Raw genomic sequence first — 6406 nt, 5'->3', positions numbered from 1 at the left:
GTCTTGATGAGGTAGGTGGCATAGAAGTTTAATAAATAAAAACGAATGGCCACTAAACAATTGGCTGTTAAATGAGAACTATCTATAGTATTAAATCATTTTACTTACAAGAAGAAGGAAAGAGGAAACCAAGCATATAAAACAGTATAGAATTTCAAATTTTTGAATAGTCCTCCAAACTATTGGAGAGTAGTTGGTAGCACATTCAAAAATAAAAAGTGAGGAAAATTCTTCAGATCATTCTCTAATTAAAATTAGAACAGATACTATGCTTGATCTTAGCCAAAACTCATTAACTTAACCAATTTCATAGCATACATGATGTACAATGACAATAAAGGCTATTCTATATTCATTCTCATAGAATAACTGTACAATTGACAGCAGTAAATTCTTCAGGGATCCTGTAACTCCAATCCTGTAATTATATATAAATATAATTTCCATTTCTAATAAATTGCTCAAAACTCTATGATGATTAAAAATAATAACCATTACAAAATGCAGCACAATTTAATGATCCTAAGATATCCTTTTGAAGCACTTTTATCATAACATGAATTAATTCTGCATTATAAGAATACCATTTCCAACAATAAAAAAAATTCCATTTCACATGAAAGAGTACTTTTATTATTATTTAGCATATGGCGAGAACATGACAGAAGAGAAGTAAGTATATATACACAGTCCATGTAATTATAAGTAAAACTTCTATGGGGGTATGGCAGTGACCTCATAACTGGATGTCCAATTCAGCTATCCAGGCAATCGCCTGTGGCATTGCTTCATGCAGATCTTTGGGGAACCAGAGAATGCATATTGTGGGCAGTCTTGCACAATATGTTTAATAGCAATAGCACTTAGACTTATATATCACTTCACAGTGCTTTTACAACCTCTCTAAGCGGTTTACAGAGTTAACATATCGTCCCCAACAATCTGGATCCTCATTTTACCCACCTTGGAAGGATGGAAGTCTGAGTCAACCTTGAGCCTGGTGAGATTTGATCTGCCTAATGGCAGTCAGCCGGCAGTCAGCAGAAGTAGCCTGTAGTACTGCATGCTAGCCACTGCACCACCACTTGTAACAATTTGCATATCAGCACCACAATCTCAAGAACTCTATCCTCACTGATACAGGACCGATGCACTTTTTCCAGTATCATATCTAATTCTGTTCAATTTTGACCTAAACACAGAGAGGCAGGTCAAAACCAGGTGGTTTGGTAATGATCAGGCTACAAGAAGGTGTCTTGGACCATTTCTTTCTCTAGGCATTGTCAGGGTTAAACTGGGTAGATGTTAAGTGAATAACTGTTTTTCAGCTGGTCTATGGCATTTCAATCTTGTGATGAGCTGTGCATTGTCCTGGTGTAGAAGGGGGACCTTGTTCTGTACGCTTGACCATAACTGAATGAGAGGTTGTTATCTTCTAATGTGAGATGGTATGATATTGCTAAGTACTGATAACCAGTGCACAGGAGTGGGATGCAATATGCCAGAGATTATATGCATTGGTGGATTTGGACATTGACTTTTGGGGAGTGAATTAAGTGAATTTAGCCCCACACTGGCACAATGTTCAGCTGTAGAATAAAACAAAGCCAAGGCTGCTGTTATAGGGTGTTAGAATCAGCAACGCAGAATGTTACAGTCTGTTCAGTAAATCGTTGCGGCTTTTCAATTTTATAGCTCCTTTTTCCGGGTGTTGGAAGGTTAGTGATCAGTGTCTCAGGAACTTTGGAGAATTATTACATTGTAAAATACACTTTCAGGACTTTATTGAAAGGCTGGTAATTTGCGTACCTATTGAGGTGGAATGTGGCTATTTCTGTTTTGATCAGGCTTGGTTGAAGTAGTCATCCAGCTTCTGGAGATCTTGAGAGAGGTTGTCTTCTGCTTCACTGAAGTTGGTTCTTTAGTCATCCTTGGCCATTGATATCATCAGCATAAATACATTGCGGAGAAAGAGTTTCAGGCAGGTCATGAATGTACAAGTTAAAAAGAGGGGAATAGCACTGATCCTTGTACTAGTTCATTATTCAACTTAGGATATCTGCTTCTATAGAATTCTGTGAAAACCTAAAATAACATGTTATTCAAAATGTAGTTTTGTTGAATTAAAGTGATTCATTAGATTATCAAGTTAATTGATAATCGATTTTAAATTGATTTTAAATTGAACAGCTGCTTAGTGAAAAAATAAGATTTTGCTAGATTGTCATTAAAATTTCTTTAACTTGTACAAATACAAGTATGCAAAAATGCTATATTCTAGATATTTTCTATATTTTGTTTTGGAATATACGATATAGAAAGTGAATGTCTTGACAGCTGCAAAATTCTGATATGGCTTAGTATAAGCTATGTTAAGAGTTTGCAGCAATCCAACCAGCACACATATAAGCAATTCATCTGGATTTACCATTGAGCAGAAGCCAGAACCAGAACTCAGAATCCAGAACTACAGAACCAATAATCATAGAAGCTATATAATACAGAGGACCACTCATATATATACCTAAGTGAACCTAAGCCACACTTTAACTGGCTCAAAGTTGACTCAGACTTCATCCTTCCAAGGTCAGTAAAATGAAGACTCAGATTGTTGAAGGAAATATGCTGTCTAATTAAGGAAAATATTTGTAGCTCAGGGTTGACACAATGGGCCCTGGGTGCTCCCTGAGCTTGCTCCTGCAGATGTTTCATTACCCAAACTAGGTAAATCATCAGTTCTAGTAAGGAGTGCTGTTTGCTTGTCAATTTATATTCTAGTGGCTTGCCTGTCATTGTTGATTGGGGCGGTCTTAGAGATTCTTTGATTGGGCTGTTTATCATTGGCTTGTTTCGCATTTTTTTGATTGGGGTATTTACTTGATTGTAGGTCTGATGTTAACATTCATTAATCACACACACACACACAGAGAGGAGGGTGGAGAGATGTATACATACATACACAAACTGTTGCAAATGCCAAGGTTATTTGTTATATTTGTGTAACAATTCTCATGAAAAATACTATAACATTCTATATGAACAGATTCCTATATACCTAGCTATAACTTATGATAGGAAGGCTAACCTCAGGGGTGAAATCCAGCCGGTTCTGACAGGTTCTGGAAAACTGGTAGCAGAAATTTTGAGTAGTTCGGAGAATCAGTAGTGGAAATTTTGAGTAATTTGGAGAACCGGCAAATGCCACCTCTGGCTGGCCCAAATTGGGTGGGAATGGGAATTTTGCAGTATCTTTCCCCTGGAGTAGGATGGGAATGGAGATTTTTCAGTATCCTTCCCCTGCCACACCCACCAAGCCACACCACGCCCACCAAGCCATGCCCACAGAACTGGTAGCAAAAAAAAAAATGGATTTCACCACTGGCTAACCTATACAGCATTCTTATGTAGGTTATATTGCCTTTCTCATTGTAAATTTCTTCAGTACATTTGCATTGCAATCACAAATTGAACAGAGTAGACAGATCAGCTTTTTCCTTCTATTGAGACTTTAATTCTCCAACTGATCCAAATGGATAGTCATGTAATCTGATAATCCTTTTACTGTGACCATACACTTGAAGGACGCTAAAACAGGAAGGGTGATTTGCATAGTTTGTCAAACTTGTCATACTTGTAACTAAAGCTGAAATTTTGAAACAAGATGGTAGAAGCTCAGGATGGACAATATACACATTCCCAATACAGTCTTCATCATTGGCCATGCTGCCTTGCAATCATATTATGCAGATAAACATTTGAAAGTCTACACATTACTGATTCATAAACCATTTACAAATACATTTTCTTTTCTGTGCATATCAAAATTCCTCCCCCCAAAAATATCTGCCTAGGATATGACAGATGGTCTGGAATGTACACTTTATCAATATGGTCCCCCAAGAAAATGTTACTGTTTTTATTTCTCTACATGTTCATAAATCTTATATCTCTTAAATGTATAAATCATTCCCTCTGTGTAATGATGTTGAGGATCGTCGGCAAACGGCTTTATGAGGCAGGCTAGGTATATTGTTTTTGTAAGGCAAATAAAAAGATTTGAAGTGTAAGGCAAAACTACTTATATATTTTATTTCAGCAGTTGAAACTTAGCTTATTTAAAGTCACATTTCAGTCTGAGTCACTCACAATTTTATCATAATGATATAACTGAATTTGACAACTTCTTATAGTTTTCAAAAGTCATAATAGCTGACTCAATCAATATCCTTCACCCTAAATGAAACAACCAATACTATGCTTCAATATGTTGCATGATGCAAGCCAATGAGTGAAAGACTTCCTATTGTTACATCATGTTTTCCTTCTCCATGGTTTGGAAATCAAGTCTTCTAAAATAATTTCTCTTGCATATTGTTGTTTCATATCACCAGATGATATTCACAAAAATCAAGCTTACTATACTATCGGTTTAAAGAAATAGAAGAGATCAGTTATAAAGACATGACCAGAGATTGAATATTGGAGCTGATTATGAACTCCATCCAAGTTCCAAGTCAAGCTAAAGCAGAAGAACAAAGCCAATCAATTTCTATACTATGATCTTGAGCTTATTCCCACAATTTTCCAAAACAATAACAGGAATTGTTTTGAAGTCTTGAATCTCATTGATAGAAGAACTGTGAGATAAAACCTATGACAAACAGTAAAAGAAGAATCACTAGATTCCAATAAATTTCTCTATGCTAGGAAATCTGGTGAACAATATAGAGACCAATAGATTGGAAAAGGTCAATCTAAATATTAAATAAAGGAGGGTTAACAGGACATGCAAAGTATTGTACAATATCCTTAATTCTTAATATTTTGCAGGGAAATTATTAACATAGATTAGAAATCTACATGCTGAGGAACAACAGAAATTGCCGAAGTGTACTTGATAATTGATGAACCTAAAGAAAATCAAAAGGCCAGTATGTGTTTTATTGATAATAGAAAGGCCTTTGCTAGTGTTGATGATGATGATGATAATAATAATAATAATAATAATAATAATAATAATAATAATAATAATAATAATAATAATAATAATAATAATAATAATAATAATAATAATATTTTAATTTGTATACTGCCCTTCTCCCGAAGGACTCAGGGCGGTGAACAGGCAAGTAAAATACAAACAGAAACATACATAATATTAAAACAACCCTTAAGAAACTTATTCAATTAGCCAGGAAATTTAAAATAACATTACACCCCATAAAATTACAGAAATTTAAAACCCATCAAAATTCAATTAAAATTTAAAATTTAAAAATCAGGCCAGTCCAGCCATACGAAATAAATAGGTTTTAAGTTTGCGGCGAAAGGTCCTAAGGTCAGGTAGTTGTCGAAGCCCAAGGGGAAGCTCGTTCCACAGGGTAGGAGCCCCCACAGAGAAGGCCCTCCCCCTGGGGGCCGCCAGTCGACACTGTTTGGCTGACGGCACCCTGAGGAGTCCCTCTCTGTGGGAACGCACCGGACGCTGGGAGATAGAAGCCGGCAGTAGACGGTCCCGTAAGTAGCCTGGTCCTAAGCCATGGAGTGCTTTAAAGGTGGTAACCAATACCTTGAAGCGCACCCGGAAAACAACAGGTAGCCAGTGCAGTCTGCGCAGGATAGGTGTTACGTGGGAGCTCCGCACCGTTCCCTCAATAACCCGCGCAGCTGCATTCTGGACTAGCTGAAGTCTCCGAGTGCTCTTCTAGGGGAGCCCCATGTAGAGACCATTGCAGTAGTCCAGGCGAGAGGTAACGAGAGCATGAGTGACCGTGCATAGGGCATCCCGGTCCAGGAAGGGACGCAACTGGCGGATCAGGCGAACCTGATAAAAAGCTCTCCTGAAGACGGTCGTCAAATGATCTTCAAAGGACAACCGACCATCCAGGAGCACGCCCAAGTTGCGTACCTTCTCCATCGGGGCCAACGACTCGCCCCCCGACAGACAACCGCATCTGCAGCTGACTGTACTGGGGTGCCGGCATCCACAGCCACTCCGTCTTGGAGGGATTAAGTTTGAGCCTGTTCCTCCCCATCCAGACCCGTACGGCTTCCAAACACCGGGACAGCACTTTGACAGCTTCGCTGGGGTGGCCCGGGGTTGAAAAGTACAGCTGAGTGTCATCAGCGTACAGTTGGTATCTCACCCCAAAACCACTGATGATCTCACCCAGCGGCTTCATATAGATGTTAAACAGGAGGGGTGAGAGAATCGATCCCTGCGGCACCCCACACATGAGGCACCTCGGAGTCAATCTCTGCCCCCCTGTCAACACCGTCTGCGTCCGGTCAGAGAGGTAGGAGGAGAACCACCGATAAATGGTGCCTCCCACTCCCAACCCTCCAACCGGCGCAGCAGGATACCATGGTTGATGGTATCAAAAGCCGCTGAGAGGTCTAATAGGAC

This window comes from Ahaetulla prasina, chromosome 8 (genome assembly GCF_028640845.1).
Source record: "Ahaetulla prasina isolate Xishuangbanna chromosome 8, ASM2864084v1, whole genome shotgun sequence".
Lineage (NCBI taxonomy): Eukaryota > Metazoa > Chordata > Lepidosauria > Squamata > Colubridae > Ahaetulla > Ahaetulla prasina.
This window is presented reverse-complemented; position numbering follows the sequence as displayed.